Here is a 20883-nt window from a genome sequence, read left to right as displayed (position 1 = left end):
GGTTGCCGAGGTCAGAACCGGCGAGGCGGCCTCAGGGGTCCGCGCTTCTCCACCTGATGTGATCTGATCCGAGAATGGGCGCTGTGTTCGCCTGGAACGAGGCGTCCCGCCCCGTCTCTGCCAGGGGATGCGCTGTCCAAAGATACTCAGCGCCTCCGCCGCGCCCTGCGCCCATCCTCCCCGCACCCCAGGCCGCTTTCTTAGGTTCAGAGCTATCTTATTTCAGCTCACAACCACTGCTGACATTCGGGCTCCCCTTTGATCGAGGAAGGCTCAGCACCTGAGACGGAACTGCCATAATCCTGAGGCCAGATCACAGAAGATGGGCGTTTGAAGGAGATGCGGAGGTTGCAAACCGAGAGTCTGCGCCTCCTGCAAACCTGCGCGCGCCCTCGCGCTTTTCATTTATTTGGTTTTTCCAGGAAAGGGAGGGGGGCTATGCTTTCCATGCCATGGAGTTCTAACTGCTTTGTGTGGAGCCGGAACAGATTTGTTCCCGGAATTTCCACAAACGATACCTAGCTCATCAAAAATCTATTCCAAATACTGAGCACCAAACCTTTGCCATAACGAGATTCGTGGGTGCGCCTGACCCAATTCATTTTTCCAACACACACACACATCTATTCACAGTGCATATAAAGAAAACAATTATTGGCATTCTGCTGCCCTCGGCTTGACAAGTTGTCTGTCTCACTTCAAAGGACGGTTACCTAATTGTTTCCAGAGGTTAAAAGTAATTAAGCTACATTAGAGAAACCTAAGTAACACAGAGAAGGGACTCCCCCCCCCCCTTTCACACTGGGACCTCTTTCTTGGACATAGGCGGCTCTGTCTCTTTCTCGGTGTCCTTTTGAAAACGCGAAACTGCTGGAATCTGCCAGTTCCACAACACAGTTGAAGGTCACTTGGCTATAGTTGCAGATTTAATTTAAAACCGGGTTATGGTGTCCCATGCCTTGGTTGGAAAATACCACGGTGATGGTGCATAGTTAATGCTGAGAGGACACATATCAGTCATCAAATATTAAACTATTTGTACACATGTATCATGGGAACTTTGAAAAGAGTCTCCTCCCTGCCCAATAATTCTCCAAGGCTATGAGGGTGTAAAACTGCACAGTCCTCAGCAATGGAGAAGTGCATTTGATTACCGTACTTCCAGTAATTTGGAATATGCTTAGAATGAACAATTGAGAATTTCCATCCTTTATGCATGTGTGTGTTTATATAGAAGCCATCATTTCGCCAGTAATATTTGCTTTCTTGAAGTTCTCATTGCGAAAATAACATACATCGCAGTAACGGTAGTATTCATGTGCGTAGCCAGGATTTTTGTTGGGGGGAGGAAGGACTTGGGGGGGGAGGACTTTTGTTTGGGGGGGCAGAAGCGACGTGATTGGTCAGTTAGTTAGGTGTTTCTATTGTTTTACTTGATGGGCCCTTTAGCTACACGCATGGTAGTATTGTTAGCAATTACGAAGCAATACACAAATTACATTACCTGCTTGCCGCGTTCAGAGATGTTTCCCCACTTCTGATAACTTTGGCAAAAGAGAGACAGCCGTGCTATATTTTTGTGCTATTGGAAATGTTGGAAATGTTGAAATAAAATTGTTGATAAAAATGGCCAAATGTCCCAATTAAAATTCTCGTGACTGACTCCCATTTAAAACAAAACAATAAGAGCAATGTTTTACAGCATAATCTTAATGGCTGTCTACTGTGAAGCAAATCCCAATAAATTTAATTATAATGTGGTAAATGTGCTAAGATTCTCCTAAGCACGCTTGCTTAGAAGCAAGCTCCATTGAAATAAGTAGGAATTATTGTCAAGTTTACAGGCTTAGGGTAGTAAGTATGTGTAAATGAGGAGTGTTTGAAAATAAGGGGGAAAGCACTTTCAGATAAGATAAAAAATACTATTATCTGAAACTATTTTCCCCCTTATTTTCAAAAAATTGACTCAAAGCAACATACAATTCTATGCTAGGAGATCATCTGCATTTTTGGAAATGAGTAAAAACAAAATTTAGGGCACAAACCCCACTATGAACTCAGTCTTTAAAGAGAGGCAATCAGGAGAAATGGTCACAAAATGTTTGTGTGTGTGTGTGGTGGAAATAGGGTTTAGTGTAACTGGTGTTCATTGTTTCTGGTTTTTAAAAAAGTCTTGTGAATGCTCTAACACCTCAACATTTTAAAAATCCAGTCCAATCTCTCGCTCTCTCCCTCCCTCTTCTCTCGTGAACCCCATCAAAAGAAATATGATCCAAGTCAAGACATTTTGCTGCCTGAGGCAGGCTGCCTAAATAGTGCCCTCAAGGGTGGTAAAATACGACAATAAATTAATACTTGATCGCCTGTTGCCCTTTAGTGATGCATCCCAAAATCTGTCTCTGAGGCAGACCTCCTTACTTCCCAGATGATTCCTCATTCTCTCCATCCTTTGCAGATCCATCTCCTGTGTTTGCTTTCATCCAGGAGTAGCCAACATGGTCCCTTCAGATGTTGTTGGACTCAATTCCTAGCAGCAGAGACTCTTTCCCAGGTTCAAGGGTTCAAGGAGGCACAAAGGGGAGCTTCCAGTCACCCTTGTTTCAATGCAGCAATGACCGGGGTCATTGTTCTAGATGCACATTCAGAGCACATTTTCATTTGCAGTGACTGATCAATTTCTGCAGGAGCTGGGGACAAATTGGGGGCGGGCAGCTAGAAAAGGGTGGTTCAAGTGACACAACTCCTTCTGCAAGTTCAGTGTGTTGGAATGTAACCAGTGGTGGACTTAAGTTAAAGGACCCCTGGCAGTTAAGTCCAGTCACAGATGACTCTGGGGTTGCGGCGCTCATCTCGCTTTACTGGCCGAGGGAGCCGGCGTACAGCTTCTGGGTCATGTGGCCAGCATGACTAATCCCCTTCTGGCGAACCAGAGCAGTGCATGGAAATGCCGTTTACCTTCCCACCAGAGTGGTACCTATTTATCTACTTGCACTTTGATGTGCTTTTGAACTGCTAGGTGGGCAAGAGCTGGGACCGAGCAATGGGAGCTCACTCCGTCACGGGGATTCAAACTGCTGACCTTCTGATCGGCAAGCCCTAGGCTCAGTGGTTTAGACCGCAGCGCCACCCATGAACTTGGGGCTCTCAAATTTCAGCAGTGCCCTGTGCGATGCTAAAATCTGCCGCCCCCAACTCTCTTGCTCCGTTCTTCAGCATTGTTGTGGCACCCCCTGCAGTGTGGCACCCTGGGCACCCGTGTACCAGTCGCGCTACCCTAAAACCACCCCCTCTGGAACTCAGCTTGCACTGGAGGCTGATGTGTTTGCATGGGAAAGAGCAAGTACAGAGAGGAACCTCATGTTTCCTAGACTGTCCTTCCTGACTTAACCTGTGATGTAAGAGCAAGTACCACTTCACCACCTTTGTTAGATACGGACGATCCCTAGCTCCAGCAAGCATGTATTTCCTGTAATAAATTCAGCTTTCTTGTTTCTCTAAACTCAGAGTTGCAATGCGATTATATCCAGGGGAAAGTGTGCTCTTCCAACACGGATTCAGTGTCACGTTCAACTTCTGCTGAGCATTTTAACTCCACATGTCAACACAGGGCGAGGGCAGCTTGGCCTGTTCTTCTAGTGCCCTGTTGTCCTGCCCACGATGCCTCTGATTTATGCACTTCCCTGTGTGGTCTGAGTTAGGGTCAACACCCATTTCTACGTTGTGGGTCCTGCAAGACTCTTGCGTTTAGGTTTCTCTGTCTCTTTAGGTGCAAAGGCATATACACCCAGCAGGCATAGAAGCTGCGATTGCTGCCTGCCAATGTTCTGGCCAGGATCTTGTTTCCTGAAAACCTTTACAGATCTTGCTGCCTGGTTGAAGGATGAGCCTGTTGCACTTTGCACTGCACTGGTTCCTCTATAAACTACAGCAGGGCCTTCTGCTGCTTAAAAAACAACAAAAAAGAACCAAAGACAAAAACTTGTGCTGTAACCTATGGCTTTGCTTTATATGTAATAGGAACCAGTTGCTTCCTTCCCCTCCTTAAACAGAAACCATTCTATTCCTGCTATTGTTGCACTGCAAAACTCAGCTCTGTTAGTAAGTCCTCTGCCAGCCGCATCTCAGCTGAGGGGAGATGACAGGATACAGGAAAACCCCACCAATAGCTGGTGAGTTAGGCTATCTTTCTAACAACATGTCTGAACAGGGCTCTCCTTTGGTCGCTGAAGTTGTGTTGAAAAGGCTGGTGTTCAAGTGAGTCAGCCAAATTAGTGCTCCAAACCGCAGCGTGAAGGCTGTTTGGAGAGTGAATCATGGCTAAGCTGTGTGCACTTGAATTAATGATGCTAACATTGTGCATGTGGCTCTCTCTCTAGAGAGAGAGTTTTGGCAATGGTGGTGCAGGGAGAGAGAGAGGGAGAGAGAGGGAGAGAGAGGCAAAATACTTATGACCCCAACAGATTTTTGAATGCCTTTGTGATAGCGCAACTGCATTGGAACCATGAGCTTATGAATCAGGAGTGTTGGTGAAAGTCTTGCAAAACTGCCTTTCTCTGGCTTAAGCAAAACCATGCGGCACCCAGTCCTTTACTTGCTGCTTCGTGTGATTTTGGGGCGAGAGGTTGAAGGTTTGGCACAATTTGCAAGATGGAAGTTTGGTAGTATTTAATAATATTGCAAATTCTGCCATGGGTTTCCATGGTGCTGGGATTTTATTATAGAGAGGTTTTAGACTGTTTGATTATATCAGCACAGAAGAACACTGTGGTAGAGACTGGGATTCCCTACCATTACATACACAATGGCATTCATTTAAATTGTTTCAGGTGTTCCAAAATATATATTACTTCCTTCCTTCCTTCCTTCCTTCCTTCCTTCCTTCCTTCCTTCCTGTTGACATGTTGTAGGGTTATGTAGGGATAACTCACTATTCCAGGGATACAAGGGCAGCATTTAGTCCAGGCATCCCCAAACTTGGCCCTCCAGCTGTTTTGGGACTACAATTCCCATCATCCTTGACCACTGGTCTTGCTAGCTAGGGATGATGGGAGTTGTAGTCCCCAAAACAGCTGGAGGGCCAAGTTTGGGGTTTAGTCCTTTTCCATAATCTGTAATGGGAATCATGCCTTGTTAGAGTTTTGTCACACTCACAGAGCAAAGCAGAGAGCAAATTCATGCTACACAAATGTGTAAGGCTGTTAGCTGATTGATTTGTTCTCTGCTTTTGCACCTACCGTTCCAAAGTGGCCGCAACCAAATCAGTGATGGCTGGTGTGCATTGGGGCTGGTGGAGTGGAGGGCCTGGAGCCCAGTCGTAGGGGGAGCTGGAGGCAATGACAGGGAAAGTCACCCCTCCCCATAGGTTGTATGGAAGAAGGCTGGAAGGTGGGGGCTGGCCGAGGTTGGTGGATCCATTTGCCCTGATGCTCTAGCCTCCACTGAACCAAGCAACCACTGTCAAATTGAAATCCCATGCTGGATTGAAAATATGTATTTCTGCCTACAAGGATCCCTTTCAAGGCAAGCAACAGAGCCATCCCTTTTCCTTGCTCCTCGCTATGCCTGAAGGCGCATCAGGTGTCCCCTCTCCCCCACCCAACAGCCCACAGACAGACATTCCTGCCCACAGGCATGCAATACAAGATGGGCAGCTTTTCCAAGAGAGGGGAAATAGAGAAACTGGAAGGTTACAAAGAAATTAAGGCAGGGGAAATGCTTGGGGAGGAACAGCAACGAAATGTAAGGGGTAAGCAGAGCAGGAATTCTGCTGCAAACAAATGAATTAAAAGATACGATTTAAGGTGCTTTCCAAAAAGCAAATGCAAATGCCAAAGAGAAACACAGTGATACATAAGCATGAGTAACTGTGCTTGATCATGTTCATTCTCTGTAGCTTTGTTAGGGAAGATCTAAAGGTAAAGGTAAAGGTAAAGGTACCCCTGCCCATACGGGCCAGTCTTGACAGACTCTAGGGTTGTGCTCCCATCTCACTCAAGAGGCCGGGGGCCAGCGCTGTCCGGAGACACTTCCGGGTCACGTGGCCAGCGTGACATCGCTGCTCTGGCGAGCCAGCGCAGCACACGAAAACGCCGTTTACCTTCCCGCCAGAGCGGTCCCTATTTATCTACTTGCACCCAGGAGTGCTTTCGAATTACTAGGTTGGCAGGCGCTGGGACCGAACAACGGGAGCTCACCCCGCTACGGGGATTCGAACCGCCGACCTTTTGATCGGCAAGCCCTAGGCGCTGAGGCTTTTACCCACAGCGCCACCCGCTGTGGTGTAGGGAAGATCTACACCATATATTTAAAGCACATGATTCAAAGAATCATGGTTTCTCACTGTAAGCTCTGCAATTTCCAAAACACAGGTCCAAGGATCCTTGGGGGGAAGTCATGTGCTTTCAGTGTATATGTATGCCCCCTATTGCCCTGCTCTCAAATCACATCTATACTATGTATTTAAGGCATACAGCTCCCCCCTGGGAATTATAGATCTTTGAGGAGTAAACTAGAAATCCTAGGATTTTTTGAGGGAAGCAGGGCTGGGCCTGCCCACGAGGCAGAGGGAAGCAGCCACCTTGGGTAGCAGAATCCCCTGGCACGGCACCATCGTGGGTGCCAAGCTCACCCCTGTTGCTGCTGCCAGGATTGGGCAGCTGCAGCGACAGCTTCTGGCGAGATCTTGTGAGATCTCCCAAAACTATTGCAAGATCTTATGGAACTCATATGGGATGCGGGTGGCGCTGTGGGTTAAGCCACAGAGCCTAGGACTTGCCGATCAGAAGGTCAGAGGTTCGAATCCCCATGACGGGGTGAGCTCCCGTTGTTCAGTCCCAGCTCCTGCCAACCTAGCAGTTCGAAACCCGGGAAAACTGTCTGCGGACAAACGGCGGCTCCCTCGGCCAGTAAAGCCGAACGCTGCAACCCCAGAGTCCTCCGCGACTGGACTTAATGGTCAGGGGTCCCTTTATCTTTACTTTTAAAGAAAGGTGGGGGACGTGGGTGGCTCTGTGGTCTAAACCACTGAGCCACTTGGGTTTGCCGATCAGAAGGTTTGTGGTTCAAATCCCCATGACGGGGGTGAGCTCCCGTTGCTCGGTCCCAACTCCTGCCAACCTAGCAGTTTGAAAGCACATCAAAGTGAAGTAGATAAATAGGTACCACTCTGGCGGGAAGGTAAACAGCGTTTCCGTGCACTGCTCTGGTTCACCAGAAGCGGCTTAGTCGTGCTGACCACATGACCTGTCAGCAGACAAATGCTGGCTCCCTTGGCCAGTAAAGCAAGATGAGTGCTGCAACCCCAGAGTCGGTCGCGACTGGACTTAATGGTCAGGGGTCCCTTTACCTTTTTATGGAATTCTCACTTGATCTCACTAGAAGCTGCTGCAGCCACACAACCCCAGTAAATAAGGCTTTGGCAGTGGGTTGTGGGGAAAAGTGTCTCCATCACGTTTCACCCCAGGTGGTAAAATGGAATGGGCGACCCCTGGGGTGTGGAATTTTTTTTTTTAGTCAAGGACTCTCTTATCCCTCTCCTTAAGTTGCTTCCCCTCCCTTTGGTTCCTTTCTTTGTTTATTTTGCTCTGTTAGTTTATGCTGCTCTGTACAGCACCATTCGGGCAGAATGAATAACCACCACCACCAATACCCATGATTGCCAGGTCAAGAAAGAACGTGTGTATCTGCTCACACCCTGCTTGTAGACAAGGTATTTGAAGGACAATTTGAATCATGTCAAACAGGCTCCTGGTCCACTTAAGCTGGTCCCCTGAGGTTTTCAGAGGAGATGTTGCAGGTCAGCTGAATGTTAAATCTATTTCAAGACTTTACTGATCAGCTGACATGATAGATATGCCTTAATTCATTATAAGAGGCAACTATGTTTTCAGTTTGTTTCTTTGCAATGAAGAGGGCTAGAAAGGTATGAAAGAAGTTAGAGAAAAGTATACTTCATGGTTTGGGACAGGCATGTCCAAAGTCCATTTCAGGGGCCTAATCCGGCCCGCTGGTCGGTTTAATCTGTCCCTTGTGGCAGTTCCCAAGTTCATTTCCTGAGGTAAAATCCTGAAAAAACCCTCAACAACTTCAATCCTAAAAAAATGGTCAACAACTTTGGTTGGCCCTCTGCTCAGCCCTCACGGCCCTTCACACCATCAAATCTGGCCCTCTTTGGACACCACTATTGGGAGAATTCAGGTTGATGCCCTTTTGGAATAAATGTCCACTGCATACCTTTTGACCTCTTGGTTTGCCCTAGGGTCTGATAACTTGCCATGTAAGGATCTTCTCTCCTTATTTTCACCACCATGAAAAGACCCACCCTTTAACCATGGAAATCTGAATGATCTCCCCAGTTCCCCTGAATATTTGGTATTCCTGAACAATAGAAGATGGCGTTTTGCTACCACGATTGAGTTATTTGGTGGGAGAGAGATGGAGAGAGATAGAGAACGAACACACCTGACTGTCATCTCCTGGCTTCTAGCATTTATTTCATTTCATTTCAAAGACCATTGTATCCAAACGTAAGATCCCTCCCTTTGCTAAACTCCACTACTAAAAGCAAAGCAAAACGCCACACAAAAAGAGGAGGAAAAAGGGACAGAGTTTGACATCCACGGTCAAGAACAATGAACTTTACTAAGCTTGTACGTCACTGCTTTGCCCTGCTCCTCCTTTCAGAGTGATAACAGTCCCACTGACAGAGAATGACAGATTTGATAAAACATGGTTATAAAACTTCATCACATGCTGGTAACTTTCCCACCAGTGTGCTTTGCAGCACACACGCTGGTGCAAAAGAGCGTGTCAAGGTTGTGTTCCATAATCATATCTGCGATTGGTAACAGAATAGGAAGGCCAAAGAGATAAAAATTTGAAACCTTGGTTATTTATTCACCTTTGAAAGTTAATGAATTAATCAGCGTACTGAAGGCTTTTCTGATGACTCAGAGGAGAATCTAATTCTTATATGAAGTACAGCACTTACGGCATAAAACTGTGTGCGTCTACATACCTGTGACACAGAGACGACGTAAGTCCCAGGCGCTGTCGGGTGTTCCTGCCCTGACTATTCTTTTGATTCCTTAATTGATGAGCTTGTCCACTGCCTCCCAACTCTTTGCTTTTAATTCCTCTGTGGACTCTGACCCTGGATTTATGCAAAAAAAAGAACCCAACAGGATTATCGGAATAGGAGCACAATATCATATCCCTGGCTTAGTTTAGTGGGTCTCGATGTCTTGCCCCTGGAAATGGCCAGGACTGAATACTTCAAAGAGAAAGAGCAAGTAACTCTATAATGGATGATTATAGGAACATAGAAGTATCTTTCAGACTCTCATTAGCTAGTAGTTAGCTTTTGCCCTGAAGCACAAAGGTTTACACATCTCCTGTAAAAGATTTTTCCTTGTGTTACATCCTCATTGCCCATATAAATGCCTATAATCCTTTCTGGTGGGGGTGGGAATCTACCAAGCTTCCTGACTTCACAAAAATGAAATGGTACTATGATTTTGAAAGAGGAATAAGTAGTTTCTTATAAACAAAGTTACCAGGTAATGACTAACTGAGCTGTTAAATTCAGCTGATACATAACGAACACAAATAATTCCATGGAGACGTTACAATTCGGCAAAGCCTCTCTGCTTATTGCTGTTATAAGAACAGCGAGACTGTTGGCTCTTTGCAAAACATTGACAAATTAATCCTCACACCACCCCAAAGAGTAAGATTAAGCCACAATATAAACCCTATTGTACAATTGGTAGAAAGGGGACATGGATAGCAGGGGTGGGGTGGTTCTCAGGAAAGCTTGACCTGCAGGGTGTGTGGGACAAATCTCCATCTCCTCCAGGGCTGGCCCACCCATGAGGCAAGCTGAGGACGCATCCTGCCCTCCAAGGAATGCATCGTCCACTGCTGCTGCCATGTGAAACACATATGATGTACTGTATGTGAAACACATGTGATGTAAGTACAGTGGTACCTCGCAAGACGAATGCCTCGCAAGACGAAAAACTTGCAAGACGAAAGTGTTTTTCGTTTTTTGAGTTGCTTTGCAAGATGAATTTCCCTATGGGCTTGCTTCGCAAGACGAAAACGTCTTGCGCCTTTTTCTTAAAACCGTCAATGCATTCCTATGGGAAACCGTCAATGCACAGTGGTGCTTCGCAAGACGAAAAAATTCACAAGACGAAAAAACTCGCAGAACGAATTAATTTCGTCTTGCGAGGCACCACTGTATTTTCAGTATCTACCTCACCCGTTCCCTTCATCCTCTCCTTCCCCTCCTCATTTTTCGCTAACGTTAAACACCTGTTGAGCAATTAGTAAGGAAAGAGTGTATTTATATCCAGATCCAAACAGGGTAACCTTGCTAAGCAAATCAGCCTCTTAAGCTTAAGCCAAGAAATAGTATTCTCTATAAAATGTAAGTATATTTGTATAAATTTTTGTAGTAAGTCTGATTTCACGTATAATGGATATGTATTTTTTATTTAATTGAATATTTAGAAGTGCATTAAAGGTAAAGGTAAAGGTACCCCTGCCCGTACGGGCCAGTCTTGCCAGACTCTAGGGTTGTGCGCTCATCTCACTCAAAGAGGCCAAGGGCCAGCGCTGTCCGGAGACACTTCCGGGTCACGTGGCCAGCGTGACAAGCTGCATCTGGCGAGCCAGCGCAGCACACGGAACGCCGTTTACCTTCCCGCTGGTAAGCGGTCCCTATTTATCTACTTGCACCCGGGGGTGCTTTCGAACTGCTAGGTTGGCAGGCGCTGGGACCGAACAGCGGGAGCGCACCCCGCTGCGGGGATTCGAACCGCCGACCATGCGATCGGCAAGTCCTAGGCGCTGAGGCTTTTACCCACAGCGCCACCCGCGTGCCTAGAAGTGCATTAAGTTGTTTCTAATAAGATTTGGTTTGAATTATTATTAGTGAATATCAATATATGTATCAAGGCTTTGAGATTAGACCACTGAAGAAGCCTGGAAAACTACCTTGGGAGTGTGTTACCTGCAAGCCCCAGTAAAAGGGCCCCATTGGGGGCAAACAGCAGCCTCTTGATTTCTTGGATTGATGGGAAAAGATTTATAATGAATTGAAAAAAATGTTGAACTATACATTTATAAAGAAACCAGAGGCCTTTCTTCTTGGAATAACAGGTTTGGAATTGCCCAAGAAAGATGTTAAATTATTTTTGTATGCCACAACTGCTGCTTGTATTTTGTTAGCTAAAAAGTGGAAAACCCAAGAATTATCAACGATAGAAGAATGGCAGATGAAGATGATGGATTTTTCGGAGCTGGCCGACCTAACCGGAAGAGTCCGCGACCAGAAGGAGGAGGAGTATCAGGAAGAGTGGAATAAATTTAATGATTATTTAGTTAAATTTGTTAAATTAAATTAACCGGAAATAGCTTGCAGATACTTAATAAGCTTAGGGTTTTATTTATGTTAAGTGATGAATTAACATGTTTAATTATATAAGGTGCAGATTTAAGGATGTTAATGTTTAAGTTAAATTTTATAAAAATTGGGATTTGGAAAACCGTTAAAAGGACATGCAATGAAATTCAACCAAGGAGAAGCGAGGAAGTCACTTAACAAAGTTAATAACTGTAATTTTCAATAAGGCTATGATTTATGTTTGTTATGTTTGTTTGTCTTGTGTGTTTGTTTGTTTGCTTATAATATTGTGAAAACCAATAAAAATTTTTTGGGGAAAAAAAGATTTCTTGGACTGCCAGGGCGAAATAGGTGCAAAACGCTGGCACCCTGTATACACCTTCATTAACATCTACCTACAACTTCACTAGCATCACTCAGTATTGTGAACAACACCCAAACGGAACCTTTTGTTGGTATTTTCATGAACTTACCTAAAAAGATAAAGAAAACAAAAGACTGAGTTAAACATTTGAAAAATCCATTGAAACCAGACATTATAAGTTCATCTTAGGTTGGGTAGTTCGCAAGTCTCTGTAGCTTTGCATAAGGTTTTGTATTTTTCTCAGAAGATTGATAAAGAATGTACAGTGGTACCTCGGGCTACATACGCTTCAGGTTACATATGCTTCAGGTTACACACTCCGCTAACCCAGAAATAGTGCTTCAGGTTAAGAACAGAAATTGGGCTCCGGCTGCGCAGCAGCAGCTTGAGGCCCCATTAGCTAAAGTGGTGCTTCAGGTTAAGAACAGTTTCAGGTTAAGAACGGACCTCTGGAATGAATTAAGTACTTAACCCGAGGTACCACTGTATAATTATTATTATGTGTATGTTAGTCGCCAACGTGTTGCATGAGTCGTACTACTTATGGCAGCAGCACAGGTTGCATTTTTCTAGCATGGTGACAGCAATGGCTGTAGCATGTTCCTTGGAGGGTAGACCTGCCCCCCATTGACCAATAGAAGGCACTGCTGGTCTCCTCCCATGATTGTTTCTGGTGCAGATCTTTATTCCCCCCTTGTTCCCAAAATAGATTTTCATTCAACCCTTCTTCCCTAGTTGGAGAGCTGCCATTTTGTGGTTCTCCTCTGGTGCCAAAATGTCGTGGGCCAACCCTGATCTCCCCTAGCATAAATTTTTGACTGGAAAGCTTCAGGCCAGCATGCCTTCTTGTTACTCTTCAGTGCCTGGTGGTTCCCAGCTTGATCCTTGCTATCACTCAGGAAGGAGTGCCATTAATCACATGGACTTTTGCAAACGTTATCTGTGTGTATTTGGATCTCTTCCAGTCGGGATTCAGGCCTCAACATGGGACTGAAACTGCCTTGGTTGCACTGGTCGATGATCTCCTGTGGGCTAGGGACAAAGGTGAGAGCTGTTTCTTGGTTCTGCTGGATCTCTCAGCGGCTTTTGATACCATTGACTATAACATCCTTCTGGACCATCTAGAGGAGCTGGGGGCACTGTTATACAGTGGTTCCACTCCTTTCTCCTGGGCTATGTTCAGAAAGTAGTGGTGGGAGATGAATGTTCAGACCCCATGGCTCTCATTTGTGGGGTGTCTCAGAGTTCTGTCCTTTCCCCCCATGCTTTTCAACATCTACATGCAGCCGCTGGGAGAGATCATCAGGAGGTTGGGGCTGGGTGTCCATCAGTATGCGGATGATACCCAGCTCTACCTCTCAAATCAGAACCAGTGAAGCGATGAAAGTCCTGTGTGAGTGTCTGGAGGCGGTTGGAGGATGGATGACAGCTAACAAATTGAGGCTGAATCCTGACAAGACAGAAGTACTGTTTTGGAGGACAGGGGAGGCGGGTGTGGGGGACTCCCTGGTCCTGAATGGGGTAACTGTGCCCCTGAAGGACCAGGTGCGCAGCCTGGGAGTCATTCTGGACTCACAGCTGTCCATGGAGACACAGGTCAATTCTGTGTTCAGGGCAGCTGTTTACCAGCTCCATCTGGTACGCAGGCTGAGACCCTACCTACCAACAGACTGTCTTGCCAGAGCGGTGCGTGCTCTAGTTATCTCTCGCTTGGACAACTGCAATGCGCTCTACGTGGGGCTACCTTTGAAGGTGACCCAGAAACTACAACTAATCCAGAATGCAGCAGCTAGACTGGTGACTGGGCTGCCAAGACCATATAACACCGGTCTTGAAAGATCTACATTGGCTCCCAGTACGTTTCCGAGCACAATTCAAAGTGTTGGTGCTGACCTTTAAAGCCCTAAATAGCCGCGGTCCAGAGGGTCTTTTTTGTGTGTGAAATGGAGTGCCTGGAATCTTGAACAAACTCCACGTTTGTTGGTGGTTCTACTACTCCACTTTCAAATTGCCCATGAGCTCTGCACTCCTTTTAGCATATTAGCAAAGCTCCTTCTTCCTGCCAATAATTGGCTGTCACAACATGCAGGTGAATAAGTAAGACCTTCAATAAAGTTCTTGGAATTTGAAACTAAAAAAGTGTTTAAACCTCCACCTCCAGTAAGAAGGGCTTTAGCAAGAGAGGGTGCATCCTTTTCCTAGATGATCCCACGCCAGAGGTGATTTGTCATCTCATGCACACGGCAGTCAGAATTGTATTGCTCTATGCGCACGACCCATAACTTTGCAATATTGTTTTCTGGGCATGCTCAGAATAAATGTGTCTTTGTGTGTGCATGGTGTCAGTAGCAGGATTCCAGATTCAGATGAATCTGTATTTGCCTAATGATAGGAAATGCCCACAATGATGTTGAACTTTCCATTCTTAAAGACAGGAATAAATTATTATCTTATGAGAATGGTCACCCAGTCTCCCTTTTTATGGTTTACTCCTGTATTTTGGAACGTCGTTGGTCTTACCCTTCAATAACACCATTGTCGTCATCAATTGTCATCATGATCAACATCAACAACCGAGACAGAAATACTTGTAAGTGAGAAGGAACATAAGATAATCTAATATGCAGTTGATACCATTATGCTCTTTCCTAATCTAATATTAGACCTCCAAAATTTAATTAGCTATTGCTTAAGCAAATTTCTGGTTTTAAAATTAATTATGACAAAACAAGCTTTGACTATTCCTGTTCCTTAGTCTATTCAAATTAAATTAGGAGGTACTTTTTCTAAAGTCAGCTAAGAAATCTTTCCCCAGTCAGAGCAGAAGGGATGTTGGGGTGCCTGGATCCAAAACCTATTATGGGCAGGTGACATTTGTTTAATCCACAGATGTCATCTTTCCAAAACTTATTCTCCATTGCTTCTCAGCTACATTTATTAACATCTGCCAACCTATTTCCCTTAGCTAGATAATAGGTAAACTGGTGTATAATATGACTACTTCCGATGCAGCACAACTTTACTAATCCAAACGACCCCAACACCAATTATTAGCGATGCCATCTATGTTAAGTTTGCTCTGATATGGAGCAACATGAGGGATTTCTAATTAATGCAAATAAACCAGACTGAGCCTCTTGGGCTTGCCGATCAGAAGGTCGGTAGTTCAAATCCCCACAACGGGGTGAGGGCCCGTTGCTCAGTCCCTGCTCCTGCCAGCCTAGCAGTTTGAAAGCACACCAGTGCAAGTAGATAAATAGGTACCAGTCCAGTGGGAAGGTACGGCATTTCCATGCGCTGCTCTGGTTCACCAGAAGCAGCTTAGTCATGCTGGCCACATGACCCGGAAGATGTACACCGGCTCCCTCGGCCAGTAAAGCGAGATGAGCGCCGCAACCCTAGAGTCGGCCACGACTGGACCTAATGGTCAGGGGTCCCTTTACCTTTACCTTTATTCTTATACTAGACCAGGGTGTCTACTACTACACAGACACCCCAATAAATTAGCTAGTTTATTACATTTGTATATCACTTTACACATACAGAGGCATCTGAAGTGATTTACAGTAGTAAAATGCAAAATACAGATTACAGAAGAAATTCAATAAAACAATGCAAATATAAAATACTAAAAATGCTTGTTCCAATAAAAGCAATCTAAAGCAGCACAACACAGGAGAGGCACCAGCAGCTATTAAATGTCAGGCCACCAGGGCTGTTCAAATGCCCAGTGAATAAAAATGTATTTGCCTGGCTCTGAAGAGATGACGCAGTCAGTTTCCTTAGGGAGCGTATCTCAGGCCATCTGAAGCGGTTGTCCCTCTTTGCCTAATGGTTGGGCTGGCCCTGGTCCTATGCCTGTAATCAAGCGAGGAAAAACAGAAGATGTGGATTCCCTGATACATCATGCTATTGATATTGTTCAACAAAACCTGTGTTCACAAAGTCCTAAGCCAGGCAGCAGCCATTTTGGATGTTTGTCACCAGTTCCGGTGCTCACAATCTCTTCTGTCTTGAGATGTAGAGTACTTTCACTCATGTCAGCCCAAACAGCAGGCCATGGGGCCAGCCCAGTTTGTATATTTCACAGAATAACATCCTCAAAGCTGTTTCAGGATCTTTCACAGCCTGGGTTGTGATGGTCCACGCTTCGGTGTGCATTATCTTGGTGTATGGGCAAGATTTGCCTGAAGGAATAAGATAAAAGTGATACACTTTAACCCCATCAAACCAAACTAGGATGGATACAAGCTCTGTAGAACTGAGTATGCTTACAATTTTCTGTTGGGGGTGTTGAGAGGATTCAGGGAGCCAGATCTATTATCATTTCTATCTCTGCTCAACGAACTTTGGCTTTATGAGCCATAGATTAGCAGGCAATGTCAAACTTAAGACTATGACTCAAGAAAAATGTAAATGTTTTTGAATTAATATAGCTGACCTGGCCACAAGTATTTTTATTAAACACACACACACACGGCTCCCCAATCTATCACTCTGTAAGGGAATTTATGCATACAATTCCCATTACTGTTAATGGGAAATAATCACATTAATCTTCTTCACATCAATAAGAGAATAAACCATTAAATCATTAAGCTTTAAATGACAATGAGAACCAAATTCTCCTCTGATTTTCATCTTTGAATTGTTGCTACAGTGATCAAAATGTGTTGCTGAAGCTGCTGCTTAGAATAACCTGTCCCTTAAGGTTGCCAGCCAGATTGACTGAAGGATGGTAATTGTAGGAAGTTTAAGCTACTTTTTTTCCTTCCAAAGAAATATGCATATGGAAACATGATGAGATATTGGGCTGTTATAAGCTGTTATAAAAGGGAAACAGGTAAAACCAAAATCAAACCACATGCCAGTAAAATATTCGACAATAGATGGAAGACTGGGTGGTGGAAGTTTTTTTCATGCCCTCAAAATGATTGTAAGGCATAGCTGTCAGCGTTTCCCTTTTTTAAAGGGAAATTCCCTTATTCTGAATGGGATTCCTCGCAAGAAAAGGGAAAAGTTGACAGCTATGTTGTAAGGGTGAACCTCACTGGATCTCTTTTGGTAGTTTAAGCGTAACTTGACAGCATTCTGAACGTTGTTATGAGGAAGCACTTTATTTATTTATCGCATTTATACGGCACCTTTTCCTCCAAGAAACTGAATTTCGTGTACCTGGTTTTCTTCTTCCCCAGTTTATCCTCACAACAACCCTGTGAGGTAGGTTTGGCTGAGAGATGGTGACTGGTTCAAGGTCACCCAGTGAGCTTCACGGCTTAGTGGGGGTTTGAACCCTCCTTTCTGAGGTCCTTGCTCAACACTTCAAACCATTACATTGAAATGGCTATCCAAGTGAGTATTTGTAAGTACGTAATTTGTATATCTGGGGGACGCGGGTGGCGCTGTGGGTTAAACCACAGAGCCTAGGACTTGCCGATCAGAAGGTTGGCGGTTCGAATCCCTGCGATGGGCTGAGCTCCCGTTGCTCGGTCCCTGCTCCTGCCAACCTAGCAGTTTGGAAGCAAGTCAAAGTGCAAGTAGATAAATAGGTATTGTTTCCATGCGCTGCTCTGATTCGCCAGAAGCGGCTTAGTCCTGCTGGCCACATGACCCGGAAGCTGTATGCCGGCTCCCTCGGCCAGTAAAGCGAGATGAGCGACGCAACCTCAGAGTCGTCCACGACTGGACCTAATGGTCAGGGGTCCCTTTACCTTTACCTTTAATTTGTATATCTAGACATCATGCCAGTGAATCCCATTCAGAATGGAATTTGAGATGTAATTATGGTTCTTTTCATCAGCTGGAAATTTGTCTGAATCCAGTGCCGTTTCCAGGACTGACAGAATCCGAGACCAGGGAGAAGAGACGGTGGAAGAAGATTGGAAATTTTTTTTAAAAAATCTATTTAGAGAAATATTGTAAAGTTAATGAATGTTGGGAAATGTTGGAATGAAATTACATGACTTTAGTAGAAACATTATAAGGAGTTAAGTATAAATAAATTTTAAGGTTTTGATGGCAAGATAATGTTAAAATAAATTAAGATAATTAAATGACAGAAAGCTGTGAAAGAGGGAAAGGATTTGCTGATATAGTTAATAACTGAAATACAAAAAAGGGAGGTGTGAGGAGGTTGAGGAAATAAGTTAATGAAAGATAAGGATAAATATTGGATGTGTTTTTAATTGTTTTTGTTTTTCTTTGTGTTTTGATGTATTGTGTTTTTTGTTCTCTTTTTATGTATTTTTTAATTTTTACCCTTCCCCCCCTTTTTTCCTTTTTTCCTTGTGCTTTTTTTTGGTAATTTTTAAACTTCTAATAAATATTATTTTTTTTAAAAAAAAGAATCCAGTGCCGTTTCCTCAGGCATTATGGGTGCAGAGAGGCCTCCTGCATCTATGTAGTGCAACACGGCCCAGTGGTGCCAACATTATCGTACCGCATTGGTGGAAAGAAGCTTCTGCTCTGCTGTGGCTGAAAGCAATTTTGGTTCTCATGCGCACTGGCACTGAAACTGCATTTCAGAATCTGAAATAGATTCCAGAGTCTAGTGTAGAAGCTTGGCAAACACGAAACTGATTCTGGAGCAGAAACCAGCCATTCTGTTCTTCTTTAGATGTGAGAGTCATGTGACACATTTGTGCTATTGCCTCAGAGGAACTCAGAACAAACCAGACCCCATCTGTTGTCAGACATCTTTTGTCATAGTAGCACCACACAAGCTTATTTCTAATGCATTTACATATATATATATATATGTATATATGTGTGTGTGTGTGTATATATATATATATATGGTTTTGGTGTCCTCGGGTGTCTTCCCGTGTAAAAGTTGGGGTGTCTAGGCGACGTTTCGACGAGGTCTCACTCGTCATCTTCAGGCTGGTGTTTTCGGCTTCTTGTTACTGGAACAGAGCAGGATCTCAGTGTTTGAGTTCCTATAAATACTGTTGAGGAGGTGTGGTGTATAGCCTCCAATGTTCTGGGCAGAGAGGAGGTTCCCAGGCTAGTGTGCCTTTTCTTCTTTTGTTCCTTAATTACTTGAGGGATATCTTGAGTGATTTCTTGAGTGATTTCCTGAATCCCACTTAGGTGGGTCATTAGGTGTGGATTAGTTGCTAAAGCTTTCGTGTCTTGAACTCTTGAACTTTGTGAAGAGTTTTTCTGAGAAGATGGCTGTACTGCACTTGGTTGTGCTCTGGCTTGGCTTCGTGTATAGGGGCGAGCTGTGGTTTTGTGGCCTGTGCCAGCCAGATCTGTGTAGGGATTGCAGGGGGGTGCAGCATCCGGAGGTGCCACCCTGGTTTGGCTACTGGATGGTGTCTGTAATTTATCTGTGGAGAGGGTCTGGGTTTGGGTCTGGTGTGGTTGATTGGTGATGGCGTTCTGTGTGCCTCTGGATCTGGTGTCAGATTTTGTGGGGAGGGCTAATTTCCAGATGTCTGGCAAGCGGGATGTGTCGTCACGCTTGTTCATGTTGTGAGGGTGTTTCTCTATCTCGATGGCTTCCATGATTATTCTCTTGTGGTGATGTTCCATGTTAAAGAGCAATTTGGAATCTGCAAAATTAATTTCGTGTCCTGTTTCTTTCATGTGTTGGAAAAGAGAGGAAGTTTTTTCTTCTTTTTTGACGGCATTCTTGTGTTCTGCGATCCGTGCATTTATTCGTCTGTTTGTTTGTCCAATGTACGTGGCTGGGCAGACTTTGCAGGGTATTTCATAGACCCCTTGGTTTTCCAACTGAATTTTATCCTTGGGGTTTCTGAGGATATTGGCTATTTTTTGGTTGGTGCAAAAGGCTGTTTTGATATTGTGTTTATGGAGGATTTTGCTAATTTTATCTGTAGTGCCCTTGATATAAGGAAGGAGGGCTATGCCATTGTTTTCTTCTGTGTCTTGGTTTTTGGGGGGTGTTTCTTTTTGGATTAGCTTCGTAACCCTGTTTTGCTGGTATCCATTGGCAATTAACACATTTGAGAGATTCTGTAACTCAGTTGTCAAGTGGTCTTCGTCAGCCAGGCACACAGAACGCCATCACCAATCAACCACACCAGACCCAAACCCAGACCCTCTCCACAGATAAATTACAGACACCATCCAGTAGCCAAACCAGGGTGGCACCTCCGGATGCTGCACCCCCCTGCAATCCCTACACAGATCTGGCTGGCACAGGCCACAAAACCACAGCTCGCCCCTATACACGAAGCCAAGCCAGAGCACAACCAAGTGCAGTACAGCCATCTTCTCAGAAAAACTCTTCACAAAGTTCAAGAGTTCAAGACACGAAAGCTTTAGCAACTAATCCACACCTAATGACCCACCTAAGTGGGATTCAGGAAATCACTCAAGAAATCACTCAAGATATCCCTCAAGTAATTAAGGAACAAAAGAAGAAAAGGCACACTAGCCTGGGAACCTCCTCTCTGCCCAGAACATTGGAGGCTATACACCACACCTCCTCAACAGTATTTATAGGAACTCAAACACTGAGATCCTGCTCTGTTCCAGTAACAAGAAGCCGAAAACACCAGCCTGAAGATGACGAGTGAGACCTCGTCGAAACGTCGCCTAGACACCCCAACTTTTACACGGGAAGACACCCGAGGACACCAAAACCTGCATTCCTGTACCCGTGAAAATCTACGAAAGCATATATATATATATATATATATAACAATAGAATAATAGAGTTGGAAGGGATCTCAATGGTCATTTAATCCAACCCCTTGCAATGCGGTATCTCAACACAGGGTCTCCCATCCAATTCGAAACCATTCTGCACCCTGCTTAGTTCGGTGACAAAAATGTTCAACTAGAACAAAGGAAGACTCAGGTTCAAATCTGAATTCAGCCATGAAGTTTACTGACAGTACTCCGGCCAACCTATGTTACCTCACAGGGCTGTTGTCAGGCTAGAAGGAGGAGAGCAAAAGCATAAACCCCCTGTGGAGGAAAGACAGGATATAAGTGTCATGGTTAAAGCAAATAAGAGGCTAATCAATAGGACATGTGTTGTCATGGTGGGCACAGGTGTCAGGAGATTCCTAAGTTGTGGAATTCCACCACACAGAGGTTCATCTGATACCTTCATAATACAGCCGTCGGAAAA

General features: G+C 44.6%; 2 long non-coding RNA genes across 2 annotated transcripts in view; both read left to right on the top strand.

The window, feature by feature from the left end:
- Positions 1-20883, top strand: part of LOC310675257 — a 105020-nt gene that overhangs the window by 9251 nt on the left and 74886 nt on the right. The gene's annotated exons all lie outside the window — the stretch shown is intronic.
- Positions 8189-11720, top strand: LOC310675259. Its single transcript, XR_014510006.1, has 2 exons — positions 8189-9972; positions 10940-11720. It is a non-coding gene; the product is annotated as an uncharacterized lncRNA (long non-coding RNA).

Source organism: Podarcis tiliguerta, assembly GCF_965153285.1.
Source record: "Podarcis tiliguerta genome assembly, chromosome: 3".
Lineage (NCBI taxonomy): Eukaryota > Metazoa > Chordata > Lepidosauria > Squamata > Lacertidae > Podarcis > Podarcis tiliguerta.
Note: the sequence above shows the minus strand (reverse complement) of the source record. Positions and strands in the feature narration are given on the sequence as shown.